This window comes from Saccopteryx bilineata, chromosome X (genome assembly GCF_036850765.1).
Source record: "Saccopteryx bilineata isolate mSacBil1 chromosome X, mSacBil1_pri_phased_curated, whole genome shotgun sequence".
NCBI lineage: Eukaryota > Metazoa > Chordata > Mammalia > Chiroptera > Emballonuridae > Saccopteryx > Saccopteryx bilineata.
The window spans coordinates 135380875-135394075 of record NC_089502.1 but is presented as its reverse complement, the minus strand read 5'-3'; the positions used below and the strand labels follow the sequence as shown (position 1 = coordinate 135394075).

At 41.0% G+C, this 13201-nt stretch overlaps 1 pseudogene; it reads left to right on the top strand.

The window, feature by feature from the left end:
- Window positions 1-1484: 1484 nt before the first annotated feature.
- LOC136317867 (TATA box-binding protein-associated factor RNA polymerase I subunit D-like) overlaps window positions 1485-13201 on the top strand; it is a 36533-nt pseudogene continuing 24816 nt past the window's right edge.

Genomic DNA, 13201 nt, shown 5'->3' with positions numbered 1-13201 from the left:
TCTGGGGCAGCTGCTCCATTGCTCGGCAACCGAGCTATTTTAGCACCTGAGGCAAGGCTATGGAGCCACCCTTGGTGCCCAGGGCCATATTGCTAGAACCAATAGAACTATGACTACAGGAGGGGAAGAGAAGAGAGGGTGAAGTGAGGGGGAAGCAAATGGTTGTTTCTCTTGTGTGTCCTGACCAGGAATCAAACCAGGGACTTTCACACACTGGTCCAATGCTCTACCACTAAGCCAACTGGTCAGGGCCACATTCTCTCTTCTCTAAACAAACAAAAGGGGTGACTTCACTGCCTTGATATATGCATCATATTTTCCCCTGGGTGTCCTTTTCTTCACAGTTGCCTCCTTTAAGGGGTTAGTACAAGTCTGTTTTTAATAGACCCTTTCTTTCCTGGTCATTTTATGGGATAGTTATGAGGATTAAATTTTAAAATGTATGTAAAAAGACTGAGTAATCATGGACAGCACAAGCATAAACAGGAAAGTATCATTATAATAATTATTAATTACTCAAAGCCAACAATAGCAGCTTTTCTTCCTCTTCCCTTCTTCTTTTATCCCTCTTTTTTCTCTTTCCTTTCCTCCATCCTAAATAATTCAGAGAAAAAAGCAATAATTCATTGAATCAACAGCCAACATAGACACCACAAGACACAAAATACCAGGAATATAAAATACCACAGTCTCCTAAGGCAAAAATGGTCCTGAGATTGGCTTAAATTCAGGGCAAAACCATTGCTATGATGTCAGAAAGTTAAGACCCTATTTCTCATCCCATTTCTCATTGTGGGATAAGCTAAGGGATAAAAGACAGCAAAGTAAATGCAATATGCTTATGTATCAATGAAGAATATTTTGCATTGTTCCACTAAATATCAAAATTTTAAATGGAATCATATTAACTCAGATTAAATATTAGAAATATAATAAAATGAAAAAAAAGAAATATAATAAAATGCATAGTTTTCTTTCAGAGAACAAATTCAGCCTTTATTTACACATCTCAGTTTTTGGAGATTGCAGAAATATAGGTTCTCAAGTTTTGGCTTTGCCTAGGGAAAAAGAAGTATGACCATAGAAAGAATTAGTCTTTCCCAAGTGTAGATTATGATGTGTGCTTTTTCATATGTTGACTCATTCCTCAATACACATAACAGTCTCAAAAAGATATTATTGTCATCTTAGACAATAGTAAAAGTGAGGATTAGAAAAAGGAAGTAACTTTGTACAGCTTCTGATACCAAACAGTGATAAACAGTGTGAAATGTGAAATGGATGAACAAATAAGAGAGATCACATGGAACGAAAGTGGGAGTAGAAGAGTCAGTAAAGTTTTGGGGTGTGGGTGAGTGAGAAGATCCATTACATGACCAACACAATGTCAAACAGTAGAACTAAACAAGCTAGAAGAACTTCAACGCCAAAATAATAGTAGATGCTGTCTGTAACCCAACCACGTTCCTACTCTTACTGTTTCCATGCACACTAATCAGCTGCCAGCTGCCAGCACCTGTCATTCTCCGGGGCCAGAGCAGCTCACTCTGCTGGAAGTATTGGGGAATTATTATCACTTTGGAAATAATCCTCCACCAATGACTGACAAGAGTAGGTGAATAAATACCTTAGTTCCCTTGCTTTTCAGGAGGGTTGACTCTGAGGTGTGTGTTTTATTTGTTTCCTAGTGTTTCCCCAGTTGGATTGTACCCTGTTTGCCCACAGTAGTAACTGGTTTAGTAACACATGCTTTATTGGCTACCTTCTTTCCCCATCTCACTTCCCCACTCCCTACCAGTGTTTCCTAGAACTAATTCACCAATTAACTATTTGCATAGAATCTTTGTCTCAAGGTCTTTTTACTGAGGGGACCCACACTAAGAAAATAGCCTATCCTATGAATTTAGAACAATGAAAAACTTGAATTGCATTCACTTAACTCCAATAAATTCAAAAACTAGTCTTTCAAAGAGAAGCTACCACAGTACTCATCTCCTGGTCTGCACTAGATAGTGGATATTCTGCAGAATGTGATCCACACCTCACTGCCTCCTAATGCCCTCCTAGGTTATTTTCAGAAATCCTTGAACCTGTCTCATATATGCTGCAAACAAGTCAGTTAAGTCCCTGTCGCTTGAGCTGACTTTGCCCTTTGTCCACTGCCTCCAGTGAAGGCCACCATCCCTCCCCTGGGGTTCTCACTACTCGGAGGTCACATTGAGCTCCCTATGAAGGGGGAAGAGTGTCTTTTTCCTTGCTAGTCACACTTTGTTACGTGGGCACCCACAAAGCATTGTTTGTGCTCCAGAATCACATCTACCCTCTGTGGAAAAACCCCTCTGGCATCTGCTGCCTGCAGATCCTCCAATCACAGATGTCAATCATTAGTCCATTAAGCATCTCCAAGACAAGACCATGCTGCCCTCCTCAAAATCTTTTCCCATAATTATCCCTGAGCTCTCTTGTTATTTGTTGGGCAAATGAGTTTGTAAAATTTGTACCTTTTGAGTTTGCTCACTTTTAGTGTTAAAAAATGGTGCTGTGCTGCCTACCAGGTATGTGATCTATGAAATTGCAGATTATCTTCCTGCTTGGGAAGGGCCATGGTCTTGCTAATGTTTGCTGGAGGAGAGGTTTTCACACCAGAAAATATTGAAAAGAGAAGGGAGAAAGCTATGTTTGCAGAGTGAGAGCAGAGAGAATGCAGAGTGCTGAGGAAAAAGCCAGCTTGTGCAGAGAAAGGAGAAAGTGTGCAGATGGGGAACCAGAGATGAAGGCCTTCGCGAGCTCCACCGAGACTGGTGGGGCCTTTGATTCTAGGAGAAACTGGAGAAGATTCTCCTGGTTGTGAAACTGGATATTATGTCAGGGCTTTGGGAACTCTGAAGGAATGAAGAGAGAAGTGTTCTCCCTGTGTGTTGCACGTTGGCCAGTGCAAGTCTTTAATAAAGGAATGGCCCACCATTTTTTGGCTCTACTGTTTCTTTACCGTCTGCCCAAATTCTATGGGAACCTGCATGTGCATGGCCACGATGGCCACGGCACCTGGCCCTACATTGTTCCTCCCCAAGTTCTCCTGCTGACAAATCCTTGATTCCCCATTATCATCTTTCAAGGTGCATGTGAATTGCAGGAGTAGTCAGTCACAGCTTAGGCCCTAGCAGGGATCCTAACTTCACTTATACTGCTATTTTATTGCTTCATGTTAATTTTGAAATATCCCTAATTTTTGTGAGCAGTGTATTATCAAACTCAGGCACATACAGCTTCATCCTCAGAAATCAGAGCTAAAGTGATTTTGGACATAGGAATCAATTGAATACAGTGGTGAATCAGTCTGATAATTCCCATCATAAAACCAACTCAGTGACTTTCATTTTGTTCTGTCTGACACCTTATAACCTTTTCTAAAGAACACAACACACCTTGCTTTGCCCTAGAAATTTTGCCAAGGTTTTTGGTCCAAAGTCATAAACTTCTGACCTGATTAGACTTGGGTAGCTAATGGAGAAATCAAAGGTCCAGGGGTTTTGAAGTATTTCAAGCAGAGTACAATTGAAGTGTTAAGAAAAGATCAAGATGTAATGAACTGAACATAGAAGCACATGAAAACAGAAAGATATATCTCAATTTCTCAAAGGCCACATCCTCTTTAAATCCCATTCTGTTCCCTGCACATATCCATACACACACACATATGCACACACACACACATGCACACACACAATCATGCATGTGCACACGGGATCACTCACTCATTTGTATAAGTACATACATAGCACTTGGCTTAACGCATGCTGATTCTGGAATTTGACTCTGGGATCAAATCCCACATTTGCCATTTATTACTTTAGTAACTAGAAAAATTACCTAACCTCTATATGCCCTGGTTTCCCTATATGAAAATGAAGATAGTAATTATTATTTAAAGTTCTAATTAATTATTTTTAAAATACTTAAAAGAGTGACTCACAGAGTATGGCTATATATTTTACTATCTTTTGCCTTATTTTAGTTACTTGTGAATTTTACCTTATCCTTTCTATTATATTTTAGTTGCCAGAGGACAAGGACCACATCTTTCTACAGATATTTCTTCTGCAAGGCCTTACATTTGCTAGATACTTAAAAACAAATGCCTACAAAGTTTAATATAATTCAGTATCCACCCAAACTGAGCCTCCTCCAGCCCTACAAGGAATACTTTTATCATGGCATGAAGCTACAATGATGAAATTAATTCAGTAAAACAAAAGCAGGCAGAAAAGGAATTAGAAATGATATGCAAATGTACAACTCAGATGAGGGCTCTACTGAGACTAAACAGAACTAAGGAAAGGGACCAAGTCTGATGCCACAAATACCGCCTCCCGCAATCCCAACAATGCTTGAGGAGATCCTGTTTCTTTGTATAAATATTTCCCACAAGATCAATTCAAATTGAATACCCATTAAAAACTATGAATAAACAAAGAATTCAAAAATCCATTCATGCATAAGAAACAGTACATTTTACATGTACCAAGTAGAATTGGCTCATCCAAATTTATCCAAAGTCCACTCTGATATACATACACAAGAATGAGTAAAATACATTCATTGATTCTTAGTTTTCCACTAACTCCAATAATAATAGCTATAATTTATTGTGTTTCTATTCTGGGCCAGACACGTTAAATACACTGTTCACAAAAATTAGGGGGTCAGGGAAAATGCAGACACTCCAGTACTTCCAGTCTTTTGTGTAGTACATTTTCACCAACGAAATAAAAGTTGGTTTTGCATCTCATTTGCATAATCAAACAACTTTCTTTGACTTGTCGTTTGCTTTTCTGATATTCTTGTTTAACAAAAAAAAATCAGGGCCCTGGCCGGTTGGCTCAGCGGTAGAGCGTCGGCCTAGCGTGCGGAGGACCCGGGTTCGATTCCTGGCCAGGGCACATAGGAGAAGCGCCCATTTGCTTCTCCACCCCTCCGCCGCGCCTTCCTCTCTGTCTCTCTCTTCCCCTCCCGCAGCCAAGGCTCCATGGAGCAAAGATGGCCCGGGCGCTGGGGATGGCTCTGTGGCCTCTGCCCCAGGCGCTAGAGTGGCTCTGGTCGCAACATGGCGACACCCAGGAGGGTCGCAACATGGCGACGCCCAGGATGGGCAGAGCGTCGCCCCCTGGTGGGCGTGCCGGGTGGATCCCGGTCGGGCACATGCGGGAGTCTGTCTGACTGTCTCTCCCTGTTTCCAGCTTCAGAAAAATGCAAAAAAAAAAAAAAATCAAATGCTTTTTTTTTTAGCACTTCATATTCTTTTTGAAATATCCCTTAATTTTTGTGAGCAGTATCTATCATGATCATGGTAACTTCCGAGTTAAAATGACAGATTAAAAACACATCTGATTTTGCTCCTTCCCCCAAACTACACTAAAACTATCAAGAAATAATTTTTTAAAGTGGAGGGAAAGGAGAGGAGAAAACAACATAATTTTGGAACTTGGGGAAAATACCAATCAAGGTACCAGAGACACTCTTTGAAAATAATACTATTAATAGTGAATTTTAGTGAATAAACTAAGTAAGCTATTCTTTTCCATTTCAAATTTCACTTGCAATGAAATGGTCTGTGGTATGGAACAAACTATAGTCTTCTATGCCTGAACAGAAATACTCCTCTTCTCAAGGAATGGAAATTAACTCTACTCCCATTGACTATGGGCTGTACTTAGTGGTTTTCCTCTAATGAATAAAATGTAGCAGAAGGGATAAATGTCATTTTCAAGGTTAGGTTATAAAAAGACTACAACTTCCACCTGACCTGTGGTGGTGCAGTGGATAGAGTGCCAACCTGGAACGCTGAGTTCCCCAGTTTGAAACCCCCAGCTTGCCCAGTCAAGGCACATACTAGAAGCAACTACAAGTTGATGCTTCCTGCTCCTCCCTCCGTCTTTCTCTCTCTCTCCTCTCTCTAAAATCAATCAATAAAATTTTTAAAAATAAATAAAATCACAGTTCCGTTAAAAAAGAAAAAAAGACACCTGACCAGGCAGTGGCGCAGCAGATAGAGCATCAGACTGGGACACAGAGGAGTCCAGTTCCAAACCCTGAGGTTGCTGGCTGCAGCATGAGCTTATCCAGCTTGAGCTTGAGGTCACTGGCTTTAGCGTGGGATCACAGACATAACTCTATGGTCGTTGGCTTGAGCCCAAGGTCTGTGGCTTAAGCAAGGGGTCACTCGCTCCACTGTATTCCCCCCCGCTGACCCCGGTCAAGGCACATATGAGAAAGCAATCAATGAACAACTATGGTGCCACCATAAAGAATTGATGCTTTTCATCTCTCTCCCTTCCTGTCTGCCGTTCCTGTCTGTCCTTCTCTCTGTCTCTGTCTCTCACACACACACAAACACTACGACTTCCCACTGGGGGAGGGTGCTCACACTCTTGGATCACTCTCTATGAGAGAAGCCAGCTTCCATGTGCTAAGGCAGCCCAGGAGAGAGGCCCATATGGTGAGAAACTGAGGCCAGGTAAAAGTCCTCTGAGTGAGCTTGGAAGCAAATCTTTCACCAGCCATGCCTCAGATGACTGCAGTCCTGGGTAACAGCTTGATTGTAGCCTCATGAGAGCTCCTGATTCAGAACCACCCAACTAAGCTGCTTCCTGGCTTCTGATCTATAGAAACTGGGAGTTTGTCATTTTAAGGAGTTAGGTTTGGGGATAATTTGTTATGCAGCAGCAATAGATAATACAAATGGCTTAGAGCGACTGAAAAAGGGAAGGAGATAAGTTAGGAGAGTTGGCATTAAACAAGGCAGGAGACAAAGAAAGTGTAAGTCAGAACAGTAATGATGAGCACAGAAGAAGGGATCTATGCCTAGGGCTTGATGGAAATTTAATTGACAGGATTTATGGGCTGATTAATTGGTGGGGGGTTAGTACTGAGAGAGAAATGTTATAAGGCTCTTTCCATGTCCAGTTGAGATGACCAGGGAAATGGTAATGTCATCAATGAAAATGGAATACAGAAAAGAAAGCACATGAAGGGGATGATGATGAGTTGAGTGTGTGTTGTCAAGTCTGTGTATGTTTGAGTTTTAAGCATGTTGACTCTCATATACAACTAATGTCCACACAGAGATTTTCAAAAAGCTACTGCAAAATCATGTCTAGCACACTAGGGCACAGTTGATTCAAACAATAGAGATTCAAAGTTATTAACAGAGACAGAACAAAATTGTCTATACTTTGAAGATCCATGTTTCTAGACTTCTAGACTTTCAATTCTGTCATTGCCTGAAAATAAGGAAAGTTTATGGCCTGACCTGCTGTGGCACAGTGGGTAAAGGCATCGACCTGGAACACTGAGGTCTTGGGTTTGAAACCCCGGGCTTCCCTGGTCAAGGCACATATGGGAGTTGATGCTTTCTGCTCCTCCCTCCCTTCTCTCTCTGTCTCTCTCTCTCCTCTCTCTAAAATGAATAAATAAAATCTAAAAAAAAATAAGGAAAGTTTATTCACAGTATAATCAGGTTCAGGGGTTCCAGTGGAAGGGAATATGAAAAGCTAACAACTAAGATGGGCAGAATGAAAGTATACAAGAAGATTCTTTATCACTGGGATAATTAGGGCTAGAAAAATTCTTTCTATATGTATACATCAACAGATGTTTATTTGTTTGTTTGTTTGGGATTCAGGGAATCAGGAAAGTAAGAAAAGGAATGCCTTGAGACATTCAGTCCCACTACTAACAAGGTAATGGTAAATAAATGATTTAACCATAACCTAGTGAAGAAGCCAGAACTCAGAAAGTAAATGAAAATGCATGACTTTCCTATGACGCCTGACACCATGAACAGCTTCCTGTAGAAATTTGTTTCACTTGCCTGAAAATATGCATTTATATATTAAACAGGATACATTTACACAGCCAATTTATTCACTTAAATAAAATAACAACCTGTGACGCTTTAAGCCAATATTTGAAAACACATCAAAGATTCAAAGTTAATATAGAAGACTCCAAGGAAAGAATCAAAAGCCTCAAGGAAAATCATGCTGCCAGAACTGGAACAATAATGAGCTGAAATTTCAAATTCTGTCTTGCATTAGTTAATGCATTTGGGCAGAAATGTTGCTTAGAATAAATTTATTTCAGTGCTTCAAATAGCCAAACGTCTTTCTGTCTCAGCCTCTGCCCAAAGCAAAATCACAAGTCCCTTAAGTGCCCTTCTGTGGGTCAAATAACCCTACAAGTTTCCCTTGTCGGCACAAGGATTTTTATTTCTTTGCTTGCTCTGCAGTCAGAAGTGGGCATATCCATCCTGGAAATCTAGTGCATCAGACCATTGCTGCTTCAACAGCTGTGAATCTCACAGCACACTGTGCCAGATTCAGGGAGCTGGATAATAAGGATATTCCCCACATTGCAGGCTACCGTTTATTGGACAATTTTAAATGGAAACAGGTGTGGATATCAGCTAACGAACCTAACTGTGCAATAAAGGCCACATTTCTTTATTGTCTTTAAGTTAACCTAAATTGGACTGAGCCCTCATTTTCCTGGCTGGCAGGAAATCCAGCCTTAATCATTTGTGCCCACTTCCCCTTTTGTCCCTCAGGGCAATAAAATGTGCCAACACCCAGTCAGTCATCGATCATTAGTCTTCAGTGGTCAAAGCTGAAAAGTCCAGTGACCCCTGAGTTACAATTACTTCTTGTCTCCTCGATGCATATGTTCATCAGTGAGTAATAAGGGCCAGGAAAAGCTTCCTCAGCCCTAAAAGCGGACTGGACGGCAGTGCCATAATCTTATTCTAACTCACACGTTTCATGTCAGACCTTCACCCGTCCTGACTCTATATTTTTTCCTAGAGAAATATCCAGATTCCTAAGCTCTTGTGACCGTGATGAGGAATGTAGAAAGCCCTAGGCGAGGACTGTCGGAGCTGAGACAAGACTGAGAGAGTGTAAAGGACAGGGTCAAGGAAACGGCTAGACCTATACGAAGGCCCAAAGTTCATAGTCAAGGTATAAGTAGGGGTCCTGCGGTAAAGGAGCAATCCAGGGGTGGCTGCCAGAAGACTGGAAAGTATCCATTGGATCGAGCAGTTAAGAAGGTCATTTGGTCACATTGATCATTTCAGAGCTGTAATAAAGGTAATATATATAATTTCAAAGCAGTAATAGGAAGGCAAGTCTGAAATATGCTTAAGAGTCTTTAAGAAGTAGGAAATGGCCCTGGCAAGTTGGCTCAGTGGTAGGGCGTTGGCCTGGCATGCAGGAGTCCCGGGTTCGATTCCCGGCCAGGGCACACAGAAAAAGTGCCCATCTGCTTCTCCACCCCTTCCCCTCTCCTTCCTCTCTGTCTCTCCCCCTCCCGCAGCCAAGGCTCCATTGGAGCAAAGTTGGCCCAGGTGCTGAGGATGGCTCGATGGCCTCTGCCTCAGGTGCTAGAATGGCTCTGGTTGCAACAGAGCGACGCCCCAGATGAGCGGAGCATTGCCCCCTGGTGGGCATGCTGAGTAGATCCCGGTTGGGTGCATGCGGGAGTCTGTCTGACTGCCTCCCCATTTTCAACTTCAGAAAAATACAACAACAAAAAAAAAAAAAAAAAAAAAGAAGGAGGAAATGCATACAGCAAGTTTAGTCTATTCTTGTGAAAATGTGATAGAGGTGGTTTGGGGAATCTGCTAAGGCTTGTTATAATTTAAGATAACAGTAACTTGAGTATCTTTCAAAGGTACAGTGAAAGAGCCAGTTTTACCAAAAAAAAAAAAAACCACAAAGAAATATTGGAGGAAGCCATATCTTTATTCTAATGGCAATGGGAAGGAAGGGACATAACAGAAACAAAGGACAAATAAAAGTGTTTATTTGCAAAAAGATAAAGGAAAGGCATGCCCCAAGAGTATAGGAAAAGAGGCAAGGGTGGGGGCCGCATTAGTTAAATTTGAGGTCATAAGGTCAGAAAGTTGTGGGAGCTCCAACCTCAGAGCCTCACTTTTCTCTGCTGAGTGATGGAGTGGACAGTGGGTTGAAAGTATGAAGCAAAGATTTTAGTTTTGTTTACTTTATTACTTCACAAATATATACACAATGATCTCATTAAATCCACTTATAATTTGATTAGCTTGAGAATTCTTTTAGATTTTCTAGATACACAATCATGAACCCTACAAACAATGAATTTATTTTTTCCTTTATAAAAGTTGTGCTTCTTATTTCTTTTCCTTGCCTATGGCATTGGCTATAACTAGGCTTACAATAATTCTTTGACCAGGGAGTTCAACACCATGTGGAGACTACAAATTTGGGATCCACACCCTTATAATACAGGTTTAAGGTTTTAGTTTCTTCAAGGAACTTATTTTTTCTCACCCCAAACCACATCTGGAACGGGATTGCTTTTTTCCTAGACCCATGGGCAGAAGTTTCTAGTTACCCTTACACATAGGGTTAGACTTTCCTGGAAGGCAGTTTTAATCTGGGATTCCAATCCCAGGTCCCTATCTCACACAGGCCCAAGGACACCTCTCCAGGGTGGATGGTCCTTGCCTTCCATGGTGCTCCTACGGTCCTTGTGATGACAATAAAAATTGTCTACATTCCTTGTGATGACAATAAGGGCTTGGGAACCTGGATATTTTTCTAGTTTGTGGATGTTAAACTTTAGCTCTTATAGCTGGGTTTACATCCAGTCCTTTGGGCCTCCAGAACATCAGGTTGGGTGCTGTGAGTGCCATTTTTCTTTCTTTCCTTCCTTCCTTCCTTCTATCTTTCTTTCTTTCTTTCTTTCTTTCTTTCGGCACCTGATGACTTCCCTTTGTGATTTCCAGTTCAGCTCTGAAGTTATACCTTTTTAGCCAGCACTGTAGTAAGGTGAGATGGGCACTGGAGCCTTGCTGCTGGTATTCTAGTGGTCCCTGCATGGTGTAAATCTACAGAGTTAAATGTTTCTTTGTTTTCAGGAGCCCTCAACAATCCAGGTGGAAAGATGGTAAGAGCAAGGGTTGCATTTATCCTCATCTGGGCTTTGCGGGACAGGCAAGACATAAAGACAAGGGAAAGAGAGCACTGAGAATACTAGCAGGAGAATGTTAACAGGATGTACTATAATGTCTTCATTGGAGAGGGAAGGAAGTGAGTCCCAGAAAAGGAAAGGGAAAGATTGTGTCAATGAGACAGCAGAGCAGTTTTTCTAGTAATAAAGGAATCCAAGAACAGGCAAGCCAGGAGATGGTGCTCAGAGGAGGAATAATGGAGCTTAAGCCTTACAAACATTGTTTTCAGAAGGTATCAAGGCTATGGCAATGGCTTACTGAAATGGAAAGTGGGAATAGCCTGCTGGAGTTTGATCTTAGCAGGTGATGCTTCAGGTTTCCCTAGCTACTGTCCTGTCTTCCAGATTCAGGTCAACCATTTCCAACCTTTACAGTCACCCTTGCAAATTTTATTTAAGCCAGTGGTTACTAAAGTGTGGTCCGAGGAGCCTCTGGAGACAATGCTGCTTAGAAGTTAGGAACATGGGTTTGCATGTTAGCTGACTGAGATTGCATCCTTCCCTAATAAGTTGACCCTAGACAAGTTGTTTAACACCTCTGAACGTGTTCCTCATTTTTAAAATAGGGATAGTAGTTTGTCTACCTCACAGGTGGCTATGAGGAGTAAATGAAGTAATACATGTTAAACTGATGTTCCTGGGCCTAGCCCATAAGAAATGCTGAGAGAAGGGCAACTGCTACTCTTAGAGACAAAGAAAGCATGCTAAAGAAATACAATCGTTTTTTTGTTCTTAAAGAAGAGAAATTGACTCCAAAAAATGGCATTCATTCATATAAATGAAAAGCTACTTATTTTCTGGTGACTTTAATAATGTCACTAAATTCCGGTGTCCATACCCTAAAATGCACCCTTCATCTGAGTTTCATGAAATCTCTTCTGTACAGGCCTTGTCTCCACCCCTGGTAACACAGCAAATCCCTCCGCACATTTGTACATGCTGATGACATTGCCCCAGTTTTGAGGAAGGACGCCTTCTTTTGGTACAATAGCAGAGAGTCTCAAGGTTGGTGAGGTGTGTTATTACTATTGTTCTTGCTATTGAGCTATTAATTACAAGTTAGACTCATCAACATCAGCTTAATTTGGGAAGGGTTGTTTGATTAACTTTGTAGTGGATGGCAAACCATTTTGCAGCCACAGCATTTGGGGCCCATAATGAACATTTAAATGTGTATCTATTGAATTTTACAATTCTCTGACACCATCCTAGTATCTTTTCAGATACTGAGAGGAAATTGTAATTTGACAAGGCTGGCATATTTGAGACATGCTCATCTTTCCCATCAATACAGAAGAGTATTTATGTGGTGATTTACTACATCAACTATTTTACAGATATTTCACTTGGAAATCCCCTACCATATAAATCAGAAAGGCCCAGACAGGTTAAGATACCAAGTGTACTAGGTATATAAGGTCACTTAAATTCTTATCGAAACACAAAGGCCATAGACACCCAGAGTTATCGGGCGGTTGAGCTGGGCCTAGAAGGCAAGGCCTTGTGGGAGTTGAGGTTCATTTGTGTGTCCTGCATTATGACTTGAATCTCGAAGCTGAGTTGAACTGTGATGACTTGCCAACATAAATAATTGCTGGCTGGTAGAAACTGCAGGGGCAGAAAATTCTATGTCAAAAAAAAGACTTGGAGAGCTCAATTCTAAATCCATTCTACCATATAAATTAACTGATTTCACAATGTACAATAAGAAATACTATTTGTTGCCTGACCTGTGGTGGCACAGTGGATAAAGTGTCAACCTGGGATGCTTAGGTCACCAAACCAGCTAAGGTTGCCAGTTTAAAGCCCCAGGCTTGCTCAGATACAAGAAGCAGCTACAAGTTGATAGTTCTTGCTCCTCTCCCCAACACAATTTGTCTCGTTCTCTCTCCTCTTTCTAAAATCAATTAAAAAATCTTTAAAATAAAAAGAAAAAAAGAAAGACTACTTGCCATGGCTTGTAGGAGACTAGAAACTAATATGTGATACTAAGTTTTTTTGGAGCAATATATTTTTTATTGAGCACTCATGGAATCATAATCTCATTTTCCAAAGTGTTATCTCTGAAAACATAATCAAAAGGAAATTTATCTCTTCACATAAATAAATGCTGAGGACAATTTTTCATGAACACATCTATTGAAGACTACCACTA